The following is a 27,956-nucleotide window of genomic DNA, read 5'->3' as shown; positions in this document are numbered from 1 at the left end:
CATATATCAGAGTAATAACCATCTCCTTGACTAATCATTAGGAGTCAGAAAAAGGGAATAGAGAGTAGAAAAATCCCAAGGCAAAGCCAAGATGTCGTGAATAGAGATTTTAGGTAAAGTATCAGAAAAGAGAAGTCTAGATGTGGAAGATAAAAGAGAAAAAAGAATGAAAGAAGGTAGAGAGACCAAAGAGGCAAATTCTTAGGAGATTTTGAGCATAAGAAGAATGAGAAAGAAGATAGAGAATCATAGGTAAATATAAACACTTTGGCTTTGATTCCTTTCTCCTTCCTCTAACTACAATCTTCTAAATATCAAAATTAGATTCTTTGCCAGTTACCAAAGATCTATTCCTAAACGAATTGATTGAGTCTAGAAGTATGGAAATTCATGAGGTTTTGACTTTATCTAGATACCATTGAAGGATCAAATAGTTAAGAATTAATATATTCCCACTACGGAAAAGAAAACCTCATTCCATTTTGATATAATACCTTACCAGATGATACAAATATCATGTATCCTATCTCTCATTCAAATCTTTTGAATCATAGCAGATAAGTAGGAAGATTTAGTGAGGCATAGCCTTGCCAAGGATACCAATTGGAGAATCGTCTTGATTCCTTTTATAGTAATCTTCAAGAAATGGGAAGGGTAGATATATTATAGAGGATTGACTTAAAGAATGAATTCAGTCTAATTCCATCTTCTTAAATTCTTTTAGCCTTGTTCATTATTTTTTGAATCTACCTATCATTTCTAATAATGGATATAATAAGATAGCCTTGCCAAGGATATCATTTCTAGATTTTTGACAGTGTCATGCCCTTCGGCCGTAATAAGGCAGGTGCGGCTTACTAAAGCAAAGGGCAGACACCAATGAGAGTATTCTCAAGTCCTGTGAGTGAGGAGAGGGGGACAAAGTAGCGAGACTAAAAGGAGAGGGTCATGTGCCTGCATTAGGAATTGAGTGCTTTACGAATTCCTTCAACAACTCAAAGCTAGTCTTCTTGAGCAGCTGAATAGCCTTCACCTATCTTAATGGAATAGTTTCCAATCTTGACAAAGAGCTCTCACTGGTCTAAGATGAGAAAAGTGAAGGAAATGGAAATCCAGACTCCTAATCAACTCAGATTGGGAAGATCATTTGCAGGACGTCACCATGAAAAAAGTAGGACCACATTCGCTTTCGATCATGACCTCATTCTTCTTTTCTATTAAGAAGAACTTTCGATACCCTTCTCTTTCGAAAATGGGTGTGTCCCTATCGAAATCTAGAATGAAGCAAAAGAATGCAAGACTTTCTATCATCAGATATTTCCAAATTCTTAGAGGAAAAACTCTCGCTTGGAAATAGCGAGAAGAGGAATGAAATAACGATACTAGAAAAGGTATTAGAATGAAAGAGAGTTTCCCACGGAGCAGTTATCTCGCTTTCTATCTTTCTTCAGAGTCTATCCTTTCATCTGCTGACATTCTGCCTGAATCTTTGGTTGAAAGAATCGACATTAAAAGGCAAACTTTCCGTCGCTTCGCTTCGTGCCTTGCTTATCCTTTTTCTATACTGCATGCTGGCCAATCATAGATAGTAGTCACTTATTTCATTCTGGCTAATTAAACTACCATGGACGTGTTCAAACTACTAAAGCTCGTAGGAATAGTTCAAGAAGCGTATGTTTGGAGTCCTTTCGTTTGAAACTCAAGGGCTCCTTCAAGAATAAGGAATAAGTCATTTCGCTTGAAACTCCTAGCGGAGTCTCTCCTTTTATGTTTGGAGTCGAGTTATTTCAAAAAAGAAAGGGCTCCCACCTAATAAGGATAATTACTTTCGCTTCGCCCCTCTCCTCATCATTTGGAGTTGAGTTATTTCATAATGCACTCATACCTAAGAATAATAAGGGATAGTGACTTTCGCTCTCAAATTCTTCGATAATTCTTTGATTCTTAATTTTGAGTTGAGTTATTTCATAATGCACTCTGAACAGTCGGTTTGCTTTGCGCCTTACGGAGCCTCGCTTTTGTTCAATTATAAATAAATAACCATTTTTTATGGAGATTTGTAGCATCATTCAAGTAAATACAGGTTGAGATCGTAGAAAGATGAGCTTGTGATATAGCTACACCTAATTCCAAACCGGTTAATGCAAGAACAATAAATAAAGGGCCAGGATCTCTTATGAAATAGAGAAGATTATTCATACATAGCATAGTCCAAGCAGACCCACTTAAAATCTTTACTGAACTATGACCGGCCATGATATTAGCAAATAAATGTATTCATGAGCTTAATGCGCGAAAACAATAAGGGATTAGCTCAAGGAGTATTAAAAAAGGTGCTAATGGTAGTGAAACTCTTGCGGGTAATAAAAAACTGAAAAAATGAAGCCAATTTCTTTGAAATCCCACTATAGTAATAGCAATAAAAAGAGAAAACGAGAGACCCAAAGTAATGAGAAAATGACTTGTCAATGTGAAGCTATAAGGTATCATACCCTGGGGATTACGAAATAACAAAAAGTCAAAGTGACTGAGATGCGAGGGAAAAACTTTTCTTTCACATTTTCGGAAAGTCCACCTATCTGTTCATTTACCAAGTTCGGGACAAAATCATAAATAAGCTTTACCAAGGATTGCCAAGCATTTGGTATTGAGTTTTCTCCTCCATTTTAGTAACAAAATGAAGCAGAAGTAGGACTGAACTGAGAGTTAGCAGCATAAACAAAGATGGATTTGTGAATAAGAAATAAAAGTTTCCTATATGCATAAAAATCAATGGGAGAATGGAAAATTGCTCAAGTGGGCTGTTGGGTGTCAGAGTCAGAAACACTTTTCATTTCATCCATGTAGTTCTGCTTCTTTCAAGAAAAATGAAGAAAGACTTCTCGAAAATCGCAGTTTGGGTTGGTCCAACCAATTAAGAAAGGCATGGGATGGACATTGCTTGAGATAAGTCAAGAATAATCTATATATATAGAGACACTTTTTTTTAAGAAGAGTTAGAGTCATAAGGTTCATTGTGAGCCCCAACGTCAGAGGAATGAGCATTTTTGGGACTAGCCCGCTTCCCATACTCGACTCAGGCTATTGTTCGGTCCTCTTGAATGTGGAATCCTTTTTCTAGTGGAATGACAAACGAACTCATATTTCATTGAGCCTCCTTCTCTCCTTTTAGTCGAGCCCTTGTTCATCAATTCAGCTTGAATCTTGGACTCCTTTCAGTCGAGCCTCCTCTTTCAAGTCTAGTGACTTTCTTTTTCTCAAATTCTTTGAGCATTTGAACCACTCTGAAGGAATCTAAATTCCATATGAACCTGTCATTCAGACTAATTAAGCTACGTAGAACCAGTTCAGATAGAGGTGGAGTAGAAGTTGAAATTAATAAGGACAATTCAATTACTCTAAAGGAGTTCTAGAGGTCTCGACTGAATCAATGAATAAAGTCAAAGAATTCTTGAAGAATTTGAGCTTTGAATTCCACAGGTTCATATGGACAAATCAAAAGCTCCAGATGAGGTACGGAAGTAGCTCAACCATAGGAAGAGGGACGACTTTCTAATGTTCAAGATGTGAGACTGAAACCTTTTCGATCGGAATACGAATTTGAGATAAAAAAGGCCATCATTAGAGCAAACAATGCAATAGCTTCAGTTAGAGCAAAGCCCAAAATTGCATAACCAAATGATTGTTTAGCCAATGATGGATTTCGGGCCACAGAATGGATCAAAGAACTGAAGATGTTTCCAATACTAATAATAGCTCTCGTTGAAGCAATTGTAGCAGTTCCCGCACCCATTGATTTTGTACCTTCTAACATCTTAAATTCTTTGATCCTCACACTTTTTGATTGAAAAAAAAGATGAAAAGACAACCATGAGGCAAGGAAGAAGAAGAAAATCAAGCATGAAGAAGAGACAAAAGTGAAATCAACTCCAAGCCTATCAAGGCAATGAACAAGGGCTCACATTAAGCTATCACCTAGACCATACATAAGAGAAGAAAGTTTAGTCAGAAAGTGAATATAGTATTTTGACTTCTCAGACATTAGAGAGAAAGTTGGCCTCAATGAGAATAAAGTCAAAGACTTTGAGTGGAAATGACTAATTTCAGAAAGAGGTTAGAACTCAAACGCCTCAATGAACAAGGGCTTCTCATCCGTGAAAACATTCCTCTTTACCACTACGTGGGGGCTTCCAAAGGAAAAGTCAAAATATGAGATTGAACCACTATCTTTCTCGTTTTTTACTCTAAAATCAATATAGAAAAGAGGATGGGAAGAGGCTGAAAGGTAGGGTAGGCGCCAACTAGGATCAGCCCGAGGACAAAGGAAAGGGTTGAAGAAGCTTGATGAGGCATCGACTGCTCGTACAGGACACACCCTGCCTTTGAAGTCGCCCTTGGTCTTGGTGAGACCTTTGGGAAGAGGCAAAAGGTGAGACTGGAGAGGCACCCCTTTCTCTCTTACTGTAATGAGAGCAAGACCATGTGCTCGTTATTCCACTCCACTCGATATTCCACGTAGAAGGACCTCGTTATTCCACTCCACTCGATATTCCACGTAGAAGGAGTTGAATGAAATCAAAAGTCCTTATTCTTAAACGGCTTAAAGAATTTGAGAAATGCGACTTCTTCATTGAGGACCCCTTTTAGTGTGGAATTTCATGAGTCCTCCGGACAAGTTCATATTCCTTTTCATGACTCCTTCAGAGGTCTCGACTGAATCAATGAATAAAGGCTAAAAAAGAAGCAAAAACCTACGAAACCCACTAAATTCAAGGTTTGAATTGAAAGCCACGTAGCGAATAAAAAGGCAAAGGTTTTCAGACTACGACTGAAGACGGACGGAAGTAGCTCGCCCATAGGAAGAGGGAGTGGGATAATCAAGAAGAAAGCTCCTTCGTAGTATCCACTGAAAGTAGAAAATCAATGAGGCCTCCGCTCAAATTCTTTGAGCCTACATATTCCCACTTAGCGTTCGGACCTCTTTGATCCACTAAAGAAAAGAGGGAACTAAAACTTCTGTCCGACTATCCACTTTAGGTCCAAGAAATTAGATGGAATAAATCAGTCCAAGGTGGAGTAGGAGTTGAGAAGAATGATCGAAGGAGTTCTATAGGGGAAAAAAGCAATGTTTTCATAGATTCAAAGGAGAGGCTTTGCAAGACACATGAAATGAGAAAGATCATCTTTCGGTCAGTCTTCTTTCTCATTCTTTTTGTTGTTTCATGAGAGTACTCAAAGCATCATCATTCAGACATCTTTCTGTTAGTCTTCTATCTTTCTCTTTCCCGCTCCATCTTTCGCTTCTCTTTCTCTTTCATTCTCTCTTTCTCTGTCTGCTTTTCCCGTCCTACGACATCAAAATAGAATATGATCCTTTCACTATTTTGTTCATTGATGTCTTTGATTTCGACTTTTATGAGGGATTATAGTTTAATTGGTTGAAATGTACTGCTCATAACGGTGATATTGTAGGTTCGAGCCTTACTAAGCCTACGACCCTTTATCTGAACCCTATTTGTGACGCTTCTTCACCGCCACCCTGCAGATCTAAATGATGCAAGGTGGAACTACACAAGCTGCCCTTTGGTCATGCCTCCTACACTTACCACTCACCTATGCTCTTGCAGCATGCCCCGACAAGACTATCATAATAATACGCGAAGCAGCTGAGCGACTCGACCAAAGAGGAATTTGCGATAGGGAAGGCGTGATTGAGACTGAGAGAAAAAGTCGATGCGAAGGTTCAAATCTTCTCTCTTCGCGAGACGACCCATGAATCTCGAGATAAGAGCGTGGGGTTGGAATGGCTTGAAGACCCTACCGCATTCCAGCCCTGAGGCCTAAAATTGTCTTTTCTCCTCTTTCACCAGTGAGTGGTAAGTTTCCTTTTTCTTTAGGTACCTCTTGGATTTTGAGTTTATTCCAACAGCTGCCACACGTGAGATCCTAATCATCTTCCTTCCAGTTTTCTTGCCCGCTAGGGGAAGGAAAGTTCAGTGGCTTTTCCTTCTAGGATTGGAGAAGGTCAAACTCTGGGCGGGCTGCCGGGTTTCGCCTATGTTACGATTTCAGAAGATTCAACCTTGTTTGTTCAACCGAAGTCAAGGAGTTCCAAAGCAGGAGGTTATTCAATATTCAATATCGGGACCGCCTCGTCTATGTACTCTAAGCCACTCTTCAAGATGCGTGCGCGATATGAGAAAAAAAGAGTGGGAGGAAGCAAATAATGAAAAGCCAGGGTAGAGCCTCAGAGCCGACCCAAGTGAAGATCGACACTCGATAAGGAGCAGCTTGCAAAAGGGAAAGCCATGGAGACGGCAAACTCGACAATCAGGCACACCGTGAGGCTGACTTTTATAGCAGACCGGGAGGTTACAATTCCAGTTTTCCTCTTTCAATTTCGGGAGTGAATGTAGGAAGTTCAAATGATGGATCAGGTGTGAAGATGAAAGCAAAGACGTCTTGGGGATCGATAGCGTAGCATTGTGGCCACCACAGTTCAAGCTATGTATGGCTGGCGCACAACCTACTGACTTCTTAGCAAAAAAAAAAAAAAAAAAAAAAAAGAAAGTCAAAGCAAAGGCTAACTTTAGCATGTCGTATATTCTCTATTTGACTATTCAAGATGAAGGAAGAAAAAAAGAATAGAGTTTCTCATTTTAGTGGAATTCTCAAATTCTTTGAGCCTACATATTCCCACTTAACGGTCAAACCTCTTTTATCGAAAAAGATGGAACTCAATTCAACTCCTTCGGAGCCTCTGAACGGGTTCGCATCCTCATCCTTTAGTAAGTATAGGTATAGAGATTCAGGCTAGAGAGACTATCTTGTCTTAATCAAAATAAAAAAGATAGGGTGAGACTGGGATTGAGGCTGAAACCTCAACAGACTAAGAGCGGAAATAGCAGCAGCCCTTATCTTTCTATCGATTCTGGTTAAGAGCCCTAACTTTTCCAGATGCTTTAGCCAAGCCTACATCTCAGACTTTTCCATTTCTTTTCGCAAATTCTTTGGTCCTCCCTAGCTTAATTAGGTCTGAAGGACTCTCAGAAACTACTATTGAAAAAGGAAATCGGGTAAGTAAAGGAAGTGAGAAGTTCAAGGAAAAGCTTGAGTATTTTTCAAATCATAAGAGGATATAAGAAGAAAGAAGGAAAAAAGAAGAAAGTCGTCAGTCTGAAGGACTTCTACTACGTCCAAGGTTAAGAAACTTTAAGGAAGGATCAATGAAATATGATTGATGCTTTTTTTTCACATTTTCAAACCTTTATCCTTTATCAACTTAAATTCTTTGAGCCTGCTTTCCTCTTTCAAACCTACTAAAAAGATTCAAGCCGATTTTCCTTTTTCTTCTTTCTTCTTTAATTATAAGGAGCAAAGAATTTGCGAATGAGTCAGAAATCCATATGAACCTATCCTCCAGCATGAAGCGAAACGACTATGAAGGAGCCCTTAATTTTTAGAAATAACTCCACTGAAAATTATAAGGATCAAAGAATTATCGAAGAATTTGAGAGTGGAACTCCTTACCGAATTTATGAGAGCCCTTGATTTTTAGAAATAACTCGACTCAAAATAGAGGCTTCGTAGGAGTTGAGAAGAATTTTCAAGCTCATTCCTTCCTTATTCTTTAAATTCAAAGGAGTGGAACTCAGTCAATTCCATATTCACCTCCGGACAAGTCAGAAATCCATATTCATCTTCAAGGTGCAAAGTAGCTCGACTAAGAAGGAGAGGTGAGAATAATTATCTTAGAATTTTCAAGCGAATTCCTTATTCTTCCAATTAGAAGGAGAACATTAAAGAAATAACTCGACTCAAAACGAAAGGAGAGACTCAATGTAATATGAGAATCCTTATCAAAGAATTCTCAAATTCTTTTCGAATTCCACACTAAATGGTTTGAGAAGTGACTTCACAGGTGCGAAGCAGCTCGACTCAAAATAAAAGAAGCGGTTAGGAGAAGAAAGATTCAATCTTGAACTCAAATTCTTTGAGCGTCGGACTTGCTTATATCCATATTAGCTTTCTGACTTTCAAGCTTTCCTTTCAGCGATAAGATACCCTCTTTCAAAAAGCCCTTAATCATCCTCTTTGGAAGAAAGGCTATGCTATGATAAAAGAAATAGAGGCTCTAAAGAAGAAGGAGACTTGGGAACTGATCACCGCTACGTGGGCCTTAGCAAGAGGCAAAGGTAGGGTTGGCTACGGGTGGGTATATACCCTGAAAGACAAAGCTTATGGCTCTATCCAGAGGGCCAGTGTTGTGGCGAAAGGTTTCACACAAACCTATGGCATCGATTATCTCGAGGCCTTTGCTCCTGTGGCCAAATTCCATAAAATTCCATGTCATTCTCTCAGTTGCAGCTAAGAGATCTTGGTCACTGCATCAGCTCGATGTCAAAAATGTCTTTCTTCATGAAGACCTCATGGTAGGTCGATCACATTTCCTCCACTTTTCAAGCTCTGGGGGAGGAAGGGAAAGAAAGAAGGTGAAAAAAAGGAAAAAACTTCTCTCAATTGAATCACAAATTCTTTGGTCATTGGTAGCTAAATTTAAAAGAGATATTCAGTTTGGTTACGAGGAAGATGGGTTTCTAGAGAAGGAATGCTGATCATTCCGTCTTCATAAAAAGGAAAGAAGAGGAAAAGTTCTTCTAGTGTACTCAGTTTAAAACTCTCAATTCACATGTCAAATTTAGATATTAGTCAGAAAGGCAACTAGTAAGCAAGTCGAGTAAGACAGATTAAGTCGAGCGAGCTTTCGCTAATACTAATAAGTCCAAGAAAAAGTCAAAATGAGCATAGAGATGATAGACGCTTATCTATAGTGGAGCTTGGTAGTTTTCCTTAAAATCACTACCGATTTCAGAACAGAAAGGTGGTGGTCGAGACGTGTTAATGAAATCCATCCCATGAAACTCTCGTTCATTCTTGGGGTGAATAAATAAAGAAGGTCTCGAACCGCTACGTGTGTTCGGGATCAACCTCAATGAATTATGGCGTCAGGGGCTTGGTATAGACCCGTAGCCCGCTCTAGGTCTTTCACCTCCACTGGGACTAGGCATGGGGAAAAGCTCTCCCTTCCTAGTTCTTCTGTAGTTGGATTCTCCGAAACCACAAGAATCCTTAGTTAGAATGGGATTCCAATCCACTACACGATACCTTTTGAGATAAAGAGAAGAGTTCCTCTTTAGCACAGTACGATAAAAGTTGTAAGCTGTCTTCGGGGGGAGTTCTTGTCTATCCTTGGCCTCTATGGTAGAATTAGTCGGGGGCCTGAGAGGCGGTGGTTTACCCTGTGGCAGATGTCAGCGATTCGAGTCCGCTTATCTCCAACTCTTTCACTTAGCTGATACAAAGAGAGAGAAATCAATTTTTCTGATTCGGCAGCTCGATCTATGATTTCGAATACATAGACGTTGATAAGATCCTTCCATTTAGCAGCATCGCTACGTGGAGATGGCATAGCCTTAAAGTGAAGGGTCAAGTTCAAATGAAGAAAGGCTGGCGGTGGATACCTATGCACCTAGAGACGAGGAAGGGCATAGTTAGCGACGAAATGCTTCGGAGAGTTGCAAATAAGCGTAGATCAGGAGGTCAACCTTTCAAACTGCTGCTGAATCCATGGGCAGGCAAGAGACAACCTGGCGAACTGAAATATCTTAGTAGCCAGAGGAAAAGAAAGCAAAAGTGATTCCCGTAGTAACGACGAGTGAAATGGGAGCAGCCTAAACCGTAAAAATGAGGTTGTGGGAGAGCAATGCAAACGTAGTGCCGCTAGGCAAAGCGATGGAGTGTTGCACCCTAGATGGCGAGAGTTTAGTAGCCGAAAGCATCCCTAGCTTACGCTCTGACCCGAGTAGCATGGGGCACGTGGAATCCCGTGTGAATTAGCAAGGACCACCTTGCAAGCCTCTGACGGGGCTCCTGACTGACCTATAGTGAAGTAGTACCGTGAGGGAAGGGTGAAAAGAACCCCCATCGGAGAGTGAAATAGAAGATGAAACCATCAGTTTCCAAGTAGTGGGAGGAGACCAGGACTCTGACCGCGTACCTATTGAAGAATGAGCCAACGACTCATAGGCAGTGGCTTGGTTAAGGGAACCCACCGGAGCCATAGCGAAAGCGAGTCAGAATGGGGCAATTCTCACTGCTTATGGACCCGAACCTTTCTTCTTCAGGATGCAGCTTGGGTGAAACTAAGTGGAGGTCCGAACTGTCTGATGTTGAAGAATCAGCGGATGAGTTGTGGTTAGGGGTGAAATGCCACTCAAACCAGAGCTAGCTGGTTCTCCCTGAAATGCATTGAAGCGCAGCAGTTGACTGGACATCTAGGAGTAAAGCACTGTTTCGGTGCGGGCAATGAGAGCAGTACCAAATTGAGGCAAACTCTGAATATTAGATACGATCTCAAAATCACAAGGGTCAAGGTCGGCGAGTGAGACGATGAGGGATAAGCTTCATCGTCGAGAGGGAAACAACCTGGATCACCAGCTAAGGCCCCTAAATGACTGCTCAGTGATAAAGGAGGTAGGGGTGCAAAGACAGCCAGGAGGTTTGCCTAGAAACAACCACCCTTGAAAAAGTGCGTAATAGCTCACTAATCGAGCGCACTTGCACCAAAGATGAATTGGGCTAAGCGATCTGTTGAAGCTATGGGATGTCAAAATGCATCGATAGGGGAGCGTTCCGCCTTAGAGGGAAGCACCTGCACAAGTAGTGGTGGAAGAGGCGAAAGCGGGAATGTCGGCTTTTTTAAGGCAAACATTGGTGAGAATTCAATGCCCTGAAAATCGCTCTGTGGGGGTTCCTCCGCAAGGTTCATCCACGGAGGGTGAGTTAGGGCCTAAGATTAGGCCGAAAGGTGTAGTCGATGGACAAGAGGTGAATATTCCAGTACTACCTCTTGTTGGTCCCGAGGGACGGAGGAGGCTAGGTTAGCCGAAAAATGGTTATCGGTTCAAGGATGCAAGGTGCCCCTATTTTTTTACGGTCAAAAGGGGTAGAGAAAATACCTCAAGCCAATGTTCGAGTACCAGGCGCTACAACGTTGAAGTCACCCATGCCATACTCCTAGGAAAAGCTCGAACGACCTTCAACAAAAGGGTACCTGTACCCGAAACTAACACAGGTAGGTAGGTAGAGAATACCTAGGGGTGCGAGGCAACTCTCTCTAAGGAACTCGACAAAATAGTCTCGTAACTTCGATAGGAGAGCCTAAGACCAAAGCCCTAGTGAAGACAGCCGTCACTATAACGATCCCCACGGAGCGGTAGCAAAATTCCTTGTTGGGTCAGTTCCGACCCACACAAAAGGCGTATCGATTTGGACACTGTCTCGGAGAGAGGCTCGATGAAATTGACATGTCTGTGAAGATGCGAACTACTTACACCTGGACAGAAAGACCCTATTCAGCTTCACTCTTCCCTGGGATTGGCTTTGGGCCTTTCTTGCACAGCCCATGGAGCGGTGAAAGGTGAAGAAGGCCCCCTTCCGGGGGGGCCCGAGCCATCAGTGAGATACCACTCTTCTAGAGCTTGAATTCTAACCTTGTGTCAGGACCTACAAGCCAAGCGACAGTCTCAGGTAGACAATTTCCATGGGGCGTAGGCCTCCCCAAAAGGTAATGGAGGCGTACAAAGGTTTCCTCAGGCCAGATGGAGATTGGCCCTCGAGTGTAAAGGCAGAAGGAAGCTTAACTACAAGACCCACCCAACAGGGATGAAAGTCGGCCTTAGTGATCCGATGGTGCCGAGTGGAAGGGTCATCGCTCAACGGATAAAAGTGACTCTAGGAATAAGAGGCTGATCTTCCCCCAAGAGCTCACATAGGAAGGTTTGGCACCTCGACGTCGGCACTTCGCCACTAGGGGCTGTAGTATGTTCCAAGCGTTGGGCTGTTCGCCCATGAAAGCGGTATATGAGCTGGGTTCAAAACGTCGTGAGACAGTTCGATCCATATCCGGTGTGGGCCTTAGAGCATTGAGAGGACCTTTCCATAGTATGAGAAGATCGGGAAGAACGCACCTCTAGTGTACCAGTTATCATGCCCACAGTAAAGGTTGGGTAGCCAAGTGCGAAGCGGATAACTGCTGAAAGCATCTAAGTAGTAAGCCCACCCCAAGAGGAGTGCTCTCCTATTCCAACTCCCCAGAGCTTCCGGTAGCATAGCCAAGACAGCAATGGGTTCTCTGCCCCTACGGAGATGGAGCGACAAAAGTTTTGAGAATGAAAGAGAAGGTCACAGTGAGATGAGCTGTTTATCATCACGATAGGTGTCAAGTGGAAGTGCAATGATGTATGCAGTTGAGGCATCCTAACAGACCGGTAGACTTGAACCTTGTTCCTACATGACCCGATCAATTCGATTAGGCACTCGCCATCTATTTTCATTGTTCAACTCTTTGACAACACGAAAAAACCATTGTTCAACTCTTTGACAACATGAAAAAACCAAAAAAAAAAAAACTATGCCCTTCCTCTCTATCTATCCAAGGGATGGAAGGGTAGAGGCCTTTGGTGTCCCCTCTAGTCAAGAATTGGGGCCTCACAATAACTAGCCAATATGCTTTTCTCTCATGCCTTTCTTCGTTTATGGTTCGATATTCTGGTGTCCTAGGTGTAGAGGAACCACATTAATCCATCCCAAACTTGGTGGTGAAACTCTACTGCGGTGACGATACTGTATGGGAGGTCCTACGGAAAAATAGCTCGACGCCAGTCTTTGAGCCTTTGTTCTGAAATTTTCTTTTCACCCTTTATGAACTTCGTTGCGCTCCTTTGAATTTCAGGATAAGGACTTGGCTTTCATTCCACAAATTCTTTGCGCATCTCCTTATCGTTTTGAGTCACCCTTGTTCATTGAGGCTCCTTTGAATTGGAAGAATAAGGAATTTCCCTTTAAAGTCCTAACCTTTGTATCCTTTCATTTTGAGTCGCCCTTGTTCATTGAGGCTCCTTTGAATTTGAGGATAAGGACACTTTCAACTCCTAATGGAGCCTCTCATTTCTAACCTCAGTTGAGTTCAACTCAAATTTTTTGACCTTATTGTTTTGAGTGGAGTTATTTCATAATGCACTCCTTCTAAGAACTTTTTCAGTCGCCCTTCTTCATTGACTCCTTCTTGTTAGTCGACTTTCTTCAAACTAGGAGTCGAGTTCTTCCCTACTCCGCCTCTGGACTTGTTTTAGTTGAAATGGAAATTTAATTTATGGAATTTCATGAGTCCTTCGGACTACTCGTCCTCCGTAGTTTCATCTGGCTCCGTTTTCTTCTTCAAGGGAAAGAGATCATGAAGTTCAAATTTAGGGATCAAGATTCTCTCTTTCTTCTTTTCTTGTTCAATGATCTTTCTCTTAAGCCCACATAGGGGTCAAGCTTCTTCTCTCTACTTCCTTTCCTTGCTTCTATCCTTGGAAATCGCTTCTCTCTTTGATTCTCTCCTTTCGCAATTTCTTTGCTCATAGCTACGGGGTTCGGACGACGCTCAAAGAATTATCGAAGCGACTGAAAGCTTTCTTTTTATCATCTAGAGCTTTATTTTAAGACCCCTCACAAATTCTTTGCGCCTTGTTCTCTCCTTTTAGTCGAGCCCTCAGTCCTCTTCAATCTACCGTATTCATCTTCTATTTTTAGCTTTCCACTAATTATAGTAGACGAAGGACTCTCAAATTCTTTGAGCCTTTTTTGTTTGTTTTTCTGGTTGAATTTCTTCTTCAGTCTTGTCTTGTTAGTGGTGTCTCGTTAGTTATGATACGAAATATACTATATTAGTTATAATCTTGTCTCTGAATTGATGAAATTAGTTCTCGGCTTTCAAGAAGACGTTTCTTAGATTGAGCAGTGCCTATCGACCTTTATCTTATTGAAGGGGTATATAGCCTCAATCCCAATTCTCCTGTCCCTTGCGAATGACCCATTTCAATACAAGAGCAGCAAAAGGAAGAATTAAAGAGTTAGAAAGTCAAGAAGGAAGCAGTATCGAGCTAGAAAGCAGGAAAGCTGAAAAGAAAATCTGCTTCCTAAATACGGAAACTCTCATTGTCGGCCATTACATCCTTCGGTCCCTTTAGGAAGAAAAAACTTTAGAAAGAAGAAAGGGGAATGTGATTCCCTTTAAGAAGGGAAGTTCGACCCCTAAATCAAGAATAAAGGCAAAGCCGATACCGAGTCAGTATTAGGACCAGAAAGAGAGATGAAAGGCCAGTCACTTTGAACAGGGCTCCTAAGCCGGCAATTACGTCCTTCAGAAAAGAAGGAGGTCTGGATTACAAGTCTGAACCCCTTATATAAAGGCTCCATAAAGAAATCGGGATTATTAGGATTTCATTCTCGTAAGTAATAAGCAGTGAAGATCTTACTACCCTTTTCGAGCTAGACCTCAATCGAACTAAACCTTACTCATTCTAATTACCGCGGGCGGTATCGATGAACAATGGCAAGACTATGAATTCCGAGTTCCGACGAAGAGGCACGCATCAAAGAGAAGAGGAATATCCTTGCACGGCGACGCACAACCTTTAGGCTTTGTCTCGGATAAGTAGGTAGATGAGCTAGCCGTTCGCGTTCTGGGCCCGAGCAATAGCTCTGTTGGGGATGCTCCGAATCGTCTTCTCATTTATTTCATTATATATAGTAGAGAGAATTTGACTACCCGCGTCTGGAGCCATAAGTCCGTCAGTCAAAGTTCTTTTAATAAGGTTCAATCAAAGCAAGAAAAGAGTGCGACTTTGATGCCTACTACCTGATTATTTGATGATATGTCCCAAAAAGACTGATTTGACCTATATACAACTTTTCCTCTCCCAAACCTTTCTCCCAAAACTATGAAGGTATTAACAACCTGCAAAAATCTTAGTTACCTAAAATAATCTAAGGTAGCAAAGAGCTTAAAAATAGAGGAAGCTAACCATGCAGTCCAGTCAACTATGGAGATTGATTCTTATCTCTTTGTCTCAATCTGGAAGTCTAATGGATAGTCCTCTCAATATTATTTGAGCCTTTGATCATTCTTTTTAAATCTTCTTTGAACCGCTCTGCTCCTCTTGAGTCGTTTGCTCCCCTTTTAGAAGGAGGACTATGAATAGCTATTACATTTAGAAAGGGTTCAGATGCTCCTTTATCATTACGGGATAGCTCTGACTTTGAAAAGACAAAAGAAGACTATTCAACCTATTACTTTGAGAAGCGAGACTGAGGAAACTCTTCCTATGTACCAGTATCATTATCTCGCAAGAAAGGCATCAGGATGGAGAGTGACATCATCATATTGTTGTTCTTAATGAAAGTGCTCCAAAGAATTCGACGACTAACCTTATATGAGAAGCCTTTCCGGAAAAATCAAGCTCCAAATAAGTTGAGCTACGTCACCTTCCAAACAGGCTGGGGGACTCTTTATGGATATGTGTCCAAAAAAGAACAAAAATCTCTATGTCTGGGGCAAGTTCCCGCTAAGTGAGATTTTGGCAGAGGCTAAAACTGTCAAAAGCCACAGAAAGACAAAGACTGCTCCGAGGGAATTCTCGAAAAAAAAGGGCAGAACGCATATTCAAAAAATGAAAGGAATATGACAACTTTCTCGATTTTAGGGAGGACTCCATAGAAGGAGTCTGAAATCGGACTATTTAGTCCTTCGAATACGAATTCATACTCTTGACCACTAAAACAAAAAAAAAATCGAACTATAAACTAGAATAGTGTGACGAATCTTTGGGAGGACTCCCAGAGCATCAAGATGCGAGAGATATCCCCTATGGAGATTCTCGTAGACTATCTAGAAAGGAAAGGCCGGCCCCAAGAATACACTGACGAATTCTTGCAAGGCAAGCATCTTCTGCGGGATTGGACAACAACCAACCTTCTCTTCGAGCGGCCAATAAAGACAAGGCTGCTCTTTGTCTACTGAAGATCAAATACGCAGAAAACCCTCCTTATCAGTCTTCTGAAAAAGATTGGCTTAAGGATCTACTCCGTCAGAAAAAGAAGGCAAAAATAAGGGTCCATCCTCTTGACTCAGAAATCCATATTCAAATCAGGTTAGTGGAATGAATGAGTCCTTCGGACGGGTCTTTGACAAGTTCATCGAAGAAAATGAATATGATGAACGCAAGTAGCCCTCCTCCGCGAGGGACCTTCTCCCTCTTCTTGATGGGCAGAAGTGCAGGCTAGATGCCAAATATGAAAAGACTTTGATCAAAACGGCTAAAAGTTTTAGAAAACTCTCACCCAAAAGCTTTAGAAAGAAAGAAAGGGGTATAAGAATTATACCTTTAGCATTCGACTCCCCCCATTGTGAAGACCCACAAGAGGATAAAATAGCCTCAACCATGTATGGTTGCAAGTGTCGAAGGGCAACCTATTTTTCGTGGAGATAGGGCCTAGGCCCAATCCAAAACGAAACTATAACTCCCTCGAAGTTATAGAAAAACCTCTTTTTAGGAACAAAAAATGGAAATCCGTCCTTTTCATTGAGGTAACCGAAGAGTGCGACCTCTATTTATTACATAACGACGAAAATCCAAGAATAGATATACAGAGAATTCCTGCCTCCCGATTGAGGAAAATGGACATGAATGTGTTACAGTTTGTATATATTCCCCTTGTAGAAAGGACTCCGCTACATTCTAATGGAATTGCTTTCTTCGACAAATGGATCCAAGACAAATGGGACGAGGGAGACGTCGGGGCCCTTTGGCCTCTCTTTCTAAAAAGAAAAAACTGCTACCAAAATCAGACTTTTTGACATGTATGGGTGGATTGTCACGAGGAGAAAGAAAACGAGGTGTGGGGCCCATGTCCAACGTAAAAGCCGAAGGAATCCTATGAAACGCTGGGCATCCAAATAGAAGGAGAGATTTTGATCGACTGTCCGAAAGAGCACGGTGACCCGGTGGCGAATGATAAGACGATTCCCCGTACCGCACGGGGAAGGGCAATATAGGCAAGCAAGCTTTTTCTCGGGAATGGCACTAGTAGAGGCTTTCTCGATTCTATTATCCGGGCAGAAGTTCTTTTGAGTAGACCTTGTTTCAGACCTTTGGAAAGTCCAGTGGAAAAAGTCAAAAAATTGAAAAGACTCCTTCTTTCTTGTTTGACTGGGGCGGATTGGAATTTTTTAAAGAAAAGGGGATTTCCCGGGATTGTGAGAGATGTCTTTAGTAAGTGAAGAAATCCGCTTATTCTTAGCGTTGGGAAAGATCTTCACTGGAAGCTGCTCGAACTAAGCAACGAAAGAGTGACACAAATATGAGAATCTCGGCGCTTTCTTTTCATCTTTTTCAGTTCAAAGGATTTTTGGATCAGAATTGGTGGGACATCTGTACTCTTTCTTATCTATGTATTTTTTAATTTCATTCATTCACCTTTGGCAAGGCTCAAAGTAATAGGTTGAATAGTCCAGAGGACGTCCGAACGAGTATATAGCGTATGAGGAGTCTGATTCCACTAAAATCAATGACATCCATAAATAAATAGGGGAAAATCTCAATTCAAACTAGACCTACGTTTCATTAATTGCTTAGCACATTCATTCTGAGATCCAAAAGAGAAAGACAAGAACAAGAAAGATAGAAAAAGCTAGAACTACCGAGAAATTGAGTGATTCTATTTTGAGTCGAGTTATTTCATAATATAAGGGCTCCCACCTAATAAGGATAATAACTTTCGCTTCTTCCCTCTCCTCTATTTTGAGTCGAGTTATTTCATAATGCACTCCTTTGAAGAAGATAATGAGTTCGCTTCGCCCCTCTCCTCTCTTTATCAGTCGACTTTCTTCGAACCTCTATTTTGAGTTTAGTTATTTCATAATGTACTCCTTCAAAGTCGTTTTGCTTCGTGCCTTATTCCGCCTCTCTTTCTCTTTTTCTCCTTATTATGAGTGGGTAAATCAAATTGAGACTTGGGACATTCACATTTGAATCTATTTCAAAGGAATGATAAGGCCTTGGCCGTGTAGTGGGGATCTCATGAAAGAGTGAAGATGATGTCCAAGGAGAAGACCTTTTCTCAACCGTTCGGCCATCAACTTTGAAGAAGAGCGAGGTCCCTAGTAATCAATCCTATTCGCAAAGCTGATTACTCTCCCTCTTTCCACGGGTGATCTCTGGGTCCCCTCGGTTCGTCTTCTTGATTCGCACCTTGTATTCTTTTTATGGGCTAAGAGACATCCTCCGTCCATTTATTATCTCTTTTTTTACTGGAAAGAAAGGGGAGGGGCGAAGGTCTAAAACCCCTCAAGTGAAAGAGGCAGAGGGAGTGGCAGTCTTCCTTGGACTAAGGCAGAGGTACGAAGGGCGGGGTCAGGTGCAAGTCTTCCCTTCTCCTTTGTAAACTCACTCTCACAGCTAACTCCTTCTCCTTACAGTCGAGTCGCTTTCGCTCCTTCTCCTTACAGTTGAACCCTTTTTGCTCCTTCTCCTTCGTCATTCGATGTGCTGGTGGGCCTCTCTTCTACGATCATTATTAGCTTCTGCCGATGTCTTGGGTCGAGTGAAATGAAACTACTGGGGACTTTTTCCTCATCCCTATTTCATCCTCGTAATTGATGAAGAATTAGATCATCTTTTTATTCACGTCCAAGCCTTTCTCTTTATTAAGAGTTTGCTCTCTTCTGGATTCCTATTAATCAGTCCTACCTTGGTACTTCTAAAAGCTATCACACGGTCTTGGAACCTTTATGTCTAAACTACGAATTCCTATGAGAGACTGGCCCTGATCGCTATGTCAACTGGGATGAAAATGAATGGAGATCGCCAAGGACATCAATTCACGAGCCACCTATGCCTCTTCTAGATAGTCTATCTCCTTCTTCAATCTCCTTGTCACATTCGTCTGGTTCGAGAACCTCAGCCCGCCACTTTCTCTTTTCAATCTCCTCTTCCACTTTTGGCTCCTGAAAGAGGAAGGGATATCGAAGAAAAGGAACAAGATCTTGCCCTCTTCTTCCAGTCCTTTCTAGGGCAAAGAATGAATTCAGATTCCCAAGACTAGGCCCACATTCAGTTAGAAAGGTCGACCTCTTGAATGAAAGAGAAGTAGACGGAGAAGTAGATAAAAAGAAAGAATAGGATCACTCGTAGGAAGAAAACCAAGGTTGGCAGGAGAGGATAATATGCTAAGCAACCCCAGATCTCCATCTTGGCTGGAATGGGAGACCTCGATTCAAAGGCAGAAAGAGAAAGAGAAAGCTATCACTCATCTTCCTCAGTAGGGTAAGAAGCCCGGAAGCAAGGTAACTTTCGGACTAGCCGATCTAAGCCCACTACGCACTTGAATAGGCAGGCTACTCCCACTACGCGATAGGAGTTGAAGAAAGGCGATTTCATAGGTTGAGGAATGAGGCCGGACAAAGACCTTTATCTTTGAGAAAGAGTATTCCAAAGATTAAGTAAAGTGAAAACTATTAATCAACTCTGCGGTGCAGATCGGAACCCGCTAAACCAGTTTACCTGAAAAGGGCTGAAAGGGGCAAAGTCTCGGTTGAAGAGGAAGCCTTTTTCGGAAGTTCTTCTCTCTCTTGACTGTTGATGAGGATTTCCTAAGGCCCGAGGATAGGCTAATGAAAGGATTTCCTATCCATATCCACCAATCCTCTGACAAGATTGAAGAATGTGATTTCACTGATTTTCATTGATTTTTCTCATGATTTAGTAGTAGAGTATTTTGGATTCGAAAGAAGGGAGAGGAAAGTCAAGGCCAAGGTGAGTCTTCCATGCATAATGAGATGAAAAGAAAATCGCGGGTGGGAGGTAAGGAGACTAATTCGTCCCTCCCACAAAGTAGAGACCAAAGCGAATCGGAGCAGAGCAAAGCGAAGAAAGTCGACTGAGCCGCCTTTGCTCTGGCTGAGTTAAGGAAGAAGCCGTCGGGGAATAGTTGAGGATGAAATTATAGAAGAGGAAGTAGAAGAAGAAGTGGGCGAGTCTCTTAATGAAATTTTCTTGATCTTGCAGAGGCAAAGATCGGATCGATCTGGTAGGGAATATGCTCGAGGTCTGGCTAGGCCCACCCAGGAGAAGGTTATTGCGAGACTGTATAGCAAAGCAGGACCAGAGGGTCGGAGGAGACAGAAAGGGTCGGAGGAATAAGTATGAGTAAGAGTCCGCTCTCTCCCGTTCTTTAAATTTTGACGAGGAAAGAGCCCATGGAACGGGTTACAGAGATATAGACGAGGGCTAGGTCGAGCTACTCTATCTGAAAGGTATCCCGTCAGGATCGTAAGGCTTTCTAGATAGCCGAGGAACCCAAGCATCAAATTCAGGTCGTCGGGGAACCTTCTGATCCTGATTGAGTGGGGTCCATCAATCCTTCCTCCTCGAAAGGGCTTACCCAATGCCGCTAACCCAAGTGGAGTGGAAGAAAATAGCGAGAGAGTAGGAGCTCTTTTCTTGAAAGTAGAACTAGCCAACCTTTGTGGAAGCTGTCAGAATGGGGCCGGTATTCAATACGCACCTCTTCTTCTCATTGCCCCAGCTACCCGAGCCAGCGATCAGTTCTTCCATCTCATCAAAGAGTACGGGCACACCCTGGAATGAAGCTGCTCCACTACGTAATAAGGTAGTATAAGAGGCTCGATCTAAGAAGTTGTAGGTGTTGTAGAAGTTGAGATCAGAAAAAAGACCATAAAGCCACGGAGCAGAAGAGAGACTCGTATTCGCTGAAGACCTTACTAGCGCTTCCTGACTCTAACCTCTATCCAGAACTAGTTGGGAAGTCAAAAACTTCTCATGAGCGACCGAATAAGGAAGGATCAGCTGCAGAAAGGGAGAATGCTATCTGGTCGCTCTCTCCCGGTTCGTGGTAGTTTAATTCTGGTCTCGCTTGTAAACTGAGAATGAATGAGAATTCTCGAGTGCTTATTCATCCCTCTCTCTTGGGAAACTGATCAGCGATCATATGGATCATATAGTCAATCTGGGGGGCTTCGCTTCTTCCTCTTTGCATGCGGGTCGAGCCTCGATTCCTTTATGCCTCGTGCTTTTTGCATAGTGGGTTACAAATTTTTCTTATTCATCTGTATTTCATCCTATCATGACTAAAACCAATTCAAGAATCTGGAGAATGCTAAATTGGAAAGCCTACGTCAAGGAATGCCTTCCATCTTGCTTCCGAGTTCAGTATTCCTCCCCTATTCTGGGATAGCTTCTTCTTCTTCTTAGCTCATAACCTATCAATAGGGAAGTCTTCCACTTATTATTAGACACGTGTCTACCTGTATCAACTTCAACAGCTACTGCAAGAAGACTGGATGCATTCAGGATTTCACGAAGTATGTGTCCATATAGCCTAAAGTCTCGATAGTTAGCTCTCGGTCTTCCGTTTAAAAGGTCGAGCTTGCTTTCTTCTTTATCCAATTCCTTGATAAGACCTCCTCCTCCGTCTGACCTTTCTTCCTTCTGCCTTCTTGATTGACAGATTTTTCTTATTCAATGGCCAAGCCTTTCATCTGAGACTTTCTCACTTCCTATGAAACTGGGTGGGATATTCCGATTAGGTTGAATACAGCTCCATGGGTTCAACTAAGTAGATAAGGAAGAAGAGAAGACCCAAGTCTCGCACCTCTCCCAACCGCTACGTGGGCTCCTCTTTCTCTTCCCGAGAAAACTAGGTCTAATTCATACTTTTCTGCTGACTCGACTAATAAATGAAACTTGCCCTTATTCCCTACTATCTGGGGGAGCCTTCTCTCCTTTCCAGTCTCGCTATTGCATAACCTAATTGGTCTCAGACTCAGGATCTTTCCTAGCCTCTTCCCCCTTTTCATACTAATCTACGAAAAGAGACTGATTTCTACAAAAAGATCATTTCATTTAAGTGGTTTTCAAGTCATAAGAGGCTCGACTGAAAGGAGAGAAGAGGAAAGCCTAGGAAGAAAGATCAAAGCAAAGGTTCAGATTAGTTTAATTTGAGGTTATGAGCTTTCTTCTTGATTATCCCGCTCCCTCTTCCTATGGTCAAGCTACTTCCGTCCGTCCTCAGTCATAGTCTGAAAACCTTTACCCCTTCTAGAAAAGTAGGACTAGTCTTGTCTTCTTCTTCTTCTTTGAGATATTATGTCCTTCAAGACTAAATATTAGGTTAACGAAGATAGGCTTTCTCCTTCTTCTTTTTCTTTTTTTTTTTTGGATTTGAGTATCATAAGAGGATATTTGAAGAATGAAAGGAAGAAAGCGGAAGACATAGGAGATTCCCACAGGGCAGAATCAAACTCTTGGGTTTTCTTATGTCTTTATGGTCGAGCCTTCAGTTATAATAAGGAATCAGACTCAAGGATAGGCTTTCGGGTAGTAGCTTTTTCGTAGTGGGCTTAAAAGCTTGAACTTCTTTTAATGTAAACGCACAAGATATCAGCCTAGGGATAGGCTTTATCTTCATAACACAGGCTTCTATACGGGCCTTCAAAGGATGAGAGATTGAAGAAGATCATAATCAAGGCCTTTCATTCATTAAGAATGCTCCAAGGATGCGTAGCAAAGAGCACCTTGCGAGCACTCTTGTCCTATTCGTGAGCATGTATAAGAAGTCAAAGGCTAAAAGCTAACTGAGCATCAAAATAGAGAGAAAAGATTAGGCTAGGCGTAATTTAGGAAAGTCAAAGTTCCAGGAGTTTGAAGAGTTGTAGTAGTTGAGATCAGAAGCTCGACACCCACGGGGCAGAGAGGATAGAAGGAGCTCTTCTTGGCAAAGGAAGATTGAATCATCTCTAGGCATTAACCATGCATACCAAGGAGCTGTTGGGATGGATGGGGTCAGCTCTAAACCTTCTTCCATGGGGATAGAGGTTACAACCGGCACATACCTAGCTATATATAAAAGAAGGGAAGAGAGGAGGAATTCTATCAACCACCGCCCTCATAGATCTAAGGTCAGAGGGAGAGAGAATAGTAGTGAATGTGGCCTTTGTCATGGGAGCCGCAACTTGGACACTGAAAACAAAGACATGTACAGTCGTATTACAGCAGGATCCTTGGCTCGTATCGAAAAGGAATGAGAGTTTTGATTTCAGACTTGGTTGTGGAGACGTATACAGTCAAATGGGGTAATCTCGTCTCCGACATACCTCAAAGGTCCTACTACGCTTTAAGTAGAAGGCTAGGCTTTCCTTCCACTAGACTTACCTTGTTGCGGGACTGATTTATGGAAGATAGACCAAATAGTAGGTTCACATTGAATTGGTAATGAGATTCAACTCAACGAACATTTTTTCATCTCAAATTCGCTCACAAATTCTTTGCGTCTGTCCGAAAGTCTTTAATTTCGAGCCTCTCCTTTGCTAATTCTTTGCTCCTACGGAGCCTTACTTTTCTGATGATAAAAGCTATTTTTTTCTTGTTAGTGGATCTGGATAGGTTTCTTGAGTTGGGTTCTGATCCCTCATCTAGAGCTTTTGATCTCATTCAATGAGCTTTGATCTTTTTAGGTGAATATGGATTTCTGACTCGTCTTACGTAGCTAGGTTAGTGGAATTTCATGAGTCCTCCGGACCCTCAACTCCTCTCAAATTCTTTGGACCTCAGTAGCTTAATTATTCAATCTACCATATTCATTTTTCTTATCTTGAACCTACTTAAATAAAAGGAAGAAGACGAGAGGGAGTGCAAGCGGTTATTTGATTTCATGCTTTCAAGGGTCCGACAAGTCAAATCTCGCACTGCGCACCCTAGCGCTATCGGTCTCAGGTTAATTCCCCATTACGCGGTAAAGAAGGTGATCTGGTCTATCTTCCAACTTCAAGAGAGACTGAGGAAAGCGAACCACCCCTATTAGGGGCTTTCCCCAACGCTTGCTTCGTAAACAGACAAGGGAAGGATGAAATTCCATAAATCAATGCTCTCTTTTTTATAGGCCTCCTAATCTTAGTTCCCTTTCCGCAAAGATCTAGCTGCCAACCAGAAAGAAGGGAGAACTGAGTCTCGAGCTTTAAAGGTTCCGACTTCTCCAACTTCTCTTTTCAAGTTCAGTGCCACAACTTCAATTCCAGAATTGATCTTCTTCCTCTTGCTGGGGCCTCTCTCCCTCTGCCGGCACTGGGACTAGAACAAGTTGACTATCTTACTCATTAATCGTATAAATGGCTTCAAAAGAAAGGACTCCAACAGGGAACAACAAGAGTAAGGATGGCAGAAACGACACCCACGCTATTTGTCCACACCTGCCTCTTTCATTCTCCCTTTTGGTTTCAAGGTAGCCCTTTAGCTTCGGATCCTAATAGTCATGACGTCTGTTTGAGATCTTTCTCTTTACCTGATTATTGACTGAATTGCATTCCCCACTAAAGTCTACCGTTTCATTACATGTTTTCAACGTTCAAAGATTGATTTTCTTTGCCTCGAGATATTACAAGCGGAAAGAAGGATTTTCACCATTGCTTGTCCTCAACCAGCAACCACTTATGCATCCTACACTGGGACAGGAAGACCCACAGAGTGGGCTGAATTTCCCCTTTCTTCTCCATCCGAAGTCCTTTACTCAATACCTAGGAGTGGGGACAGAAGTTTGAGTGGTCTTACATCCCTCTTCCTATGGTCGAGCTACTTCTATCCCTCCGTCGAACTTTTTTTAGTGGAGAATAAAGAAGAGGGGGTCAAATCCCTCAATAAAGAAAGTGAATTAAAAGAGCTCAAATTCTTTGAGCCTTAGTTGCACTCCTTCACATTGGAAGAATAAGTCTTTATTCAATGAACTTTGAACCTCTCCTTTCAGTCGAGTTATTTCATAACATCCGAATGTCTTTCATTTCGAGACCTTTGGACTCAGAAATCCATATGAACCTTATGTGGTCTTCTTGACTCATTTTCTCTGATTTTCTTAGAAATGCGTCTCGAATTCTTTGAGCCTTTGCCGTTGTAGGTGATGAAGTTCTCAACTGGGGCTGATTTACTCTCTCACTTTCAGTGTATTCCCCCAATTTTCTAGCTTTCCTCGGCCTCTAGAGGAAAGGGGAGGGTAAAACTACAAAAACCTCTGGGGGTTGAACTGCACGTCTCAATCCTTTTTCAACTTTCTATTCCGAAAGGAAAGAGAGTATTGAGTTCAGAGCTGGAAAAAAGAGATTGAGCTCCTTTTCTCACTGCACGCTGATAACCTATGCTTTCTCTTCCCTTTCCTATTCCACAGATAAGGGGAGAGGGTCCGAACTGCACACTTGAAATATATCTTTCTGATCCTTAAGACTTGATTTCCCTTGCTGCCGAGACAGACTGGTATTCCCATCCCTATTAAGCTGCCTAAGTCCAAACGTCTTTCATTTAATCGAGCTGCTTGCTTCACTCCTCTCTAAATCAGGAAAGAAGGTTTCCAATTGAGCGCCCTGACCCAAGTCAACTAGGTATCGTGACTCCTCTTTACTAAGTACCAGAAAGGAAGGGTGTGCGGTTAGCAAGATCAGATCTCGGAAGGCTCTTAGATATTATGTATCTTGTGTATGAGATCTTTCATATTATGAGAAATAAGGCAAATGCTGACTGAGAGATGTACATGTCCCATTTGTGACTCGATTTTACTCTGTATTCCACGTGCAAAGGAACTATGATACAAGGTCCTAAGCCGCGGAAAAAGTTGGGAAGGATCCATTTTTCGACCCTTAGCTGATTATCTGACTCCAAGTTCTTGCCTCTCTTTCTTTCTTCTATCTCGCTCGTAAACTCAATCTTCCGCTTTGCAAATTCTTTGCGGCTTGTCAGTCGCTTCACACCTTGTTGTAGTAGGTTGATTAAGAGACAAGGCCAGCTGAATTAAGGACAGCAGCCTTTGTCTGCCTCACCTTCTTAGTCGAGTTGTTTCTATCCTAAACAGCCTTTTCCCTTTCTTCCTACCTACTTATGGGTTCCTCCTCAAGGATGAAGCCGACTCGAACCTTGTATCTTGTGTCTGCCTTGGTCCCTTTTCGAGCTTATCCTTCCCGTCGATGCTTTGTCCTTATGGTTGGGGAGCTTGTCGCAGAAGTCTTCCTTTTATTTCAGGATGAAAGTCAGATAATAAGAAATCTGCACTTGCGCTTGCACGAGTATTCGCCCTTGTTCATTGACTCCTCTCCTTCTCTTTAAGTTTCATCTTTTCTTTAATGGAATGAATGGAAAGCAACAACTTTTGGAATTGAATTAGTCCTTCGGACTACTCCTCTCTTTATCAATAATCTCCTTTCCTTATCACTCAAGCCTCTATCTGAATTTTTGGTGCGACAGAGGTCTCGACTGCTAAATGAAAGACGTTCGGACTTTCAAAAATATGATGAATAGTCACCTGGACCTTTGTTTTTTAGTATTAAGACCGCTCCTTAAATGACTGAGACTTTCTTTTTATATGCAAGTCATTCCATTCTAGTTCGAGGAGAGGCGCAAAGAATATTGCCCTAAGAAAGACAGGAGAAAGTGCTTACTAACGAGAATGAAAGAAGCGTCTTTCAAGGCAACAAAACAAAGGCAGGGATCTTGTAGTCCTCACCCATTCATTTCGGTAAGAGTTGACTTCGTAGGGAGAAGAAAGTCAAGAAAAGAGAGCTCATTAACCGAAGATGCACTTAAAGAATTCCCTATAAAAGAAAATCAGCTCATTAACGCAAAGATGCACAGGTTAATATCTTTCCTTATCAATGATCTTTGGTCCTCCCTAGCTTAATTGGACGGGAGGGATCCGATCAATGAAAACATCTTAACTCAATTCATTTGATAGATACATGTACATCCACGAATTGAAGATAGATAGGAGAAAGTGGCGAGAAAAACTCTTTGAAATAACTTGTTGATCCCTCTCTCTTCGCAAATTCTTTACGCCTCTCCTTTTTGTTTTTGAATTTCTTGGCTTTAGTGGCCTTTAGTTAAGGCTAAGGAATAGGTTTGGTCCCTCTCGGCCTATCGACCTTTAGTTAAAGGAGGTCCCTATCCGATCTCCGATCTCGAATAAGGGAAAGCCCACTCAAGGCCTCTCGACCTTTGGGAAGATTCCCCCCAGCTCCTCGGATCCAGGGAAAAAGGGAAAGCTCACTGCCTATCAGCCTTGACATTCCTTCAGTGCCTATCGAAAACTTCCTTGATTTAAAGAGGAACATTCTCCACACAGGATACCAAAGGGAACTACTTAAAGGGGAAGGTTTCCCCATAGCATAAAGATAAGGGGGAAGACAAAAGCCCAAGCGGATATCAATCTGATCTACGATCTCCTCGGATCTACCACAAACTAAGGTAAAGGCCGTTGGCCGGAAGGAAGACAAAAGAGAAAGCCAGATAAAGTCAAGGGAGAGGATTCCTCCATAGGAGAAAGAAGGGAAGGAGTCGAGGCCTATTGGCAACTTCCTTAATTGAAAGGGGAGGATTCCCAGAGGAAAAAGAAGGGAACTACTTAAAGGGGAAGGTTTCTCAAGAGGAAAAAGAAGGGAAGAAGGCCAAAAGGCCCCTAGGTAAAGGGGAATTCCCTAGAAGAAAAAGGTAAGGGGAAGGTTTCCCCACAGGATAAAGAGTCGAGGCCTATCGGCCCCTAGGAAAAGGGGAATTTTTTGGATGATAAATAGAAGAGGGGGAGGATTCGCCACAGGATAAAGAAGGGCATGACTCTCGGCCTCTCGGTCCCTAAGTCAATGACAATTTACCAAATAAAGAAGAAAAATCAAAGGCAAAGCCGATACCGATCTCCAATCTCGAAGAAGGGAATGACGATACCGAGCTAGTACCTCTCGGCCCCTAAGTCAGTCAAGGGGAATTTACCAGATAAAGTCAAGGGGGAGGATTCCCCGAATAAAGAAGGAAAATCAAAGGCAAAGCCGATACGATCCGATCTACAATCTACTCAGATCGAGAAATCTTAGATAAAGTACTCATAATCAAAGGCACAACCCAGTCACAGTTCAAGGGATCTTTCCAAGAAAGTCGGATAAGGGGGAAGATTCCCCAAAAGAAAAAGAAGTGAATGCCAGAAGGAAGACGATTCAGAGCATGAAATCTCGTCTTCTCGTCTAATCGTCT

General features: G+C 42.1%; 1 pseudogene; it reads right to left on the bottom strand.

The window, feature by feature from the left end:
- Window positions 1–2,013: 2,013 nt before the first annotated feature.
- Window positions 2,014–3,003, bottom strand: LOC127148428 (ATP synthase subunit a-like; annotated as a pseudogene).
- Window positions 3,004–27,956: the final 24,953 nt, after the last annotated feature.

Source organism: Cucumis melo, chromosome 3, assembly GCF_025177605.1.
Source record: "Cucumis melo cultivar AY chromosome 3, USDA_Cmelo_AY_1.0, whole genome shotgun sequence".
Classification (NCBI taxonomy): Eukaryota; Viridiplantae; Streptophyta; class Magnoliopsida; order Cucurbitales; family Cucurbitaceae; genus Cucumis; species Cucumis melo.
This window is presented reverse-complemented; position numbering and strand designations above follow the sequence as displayed.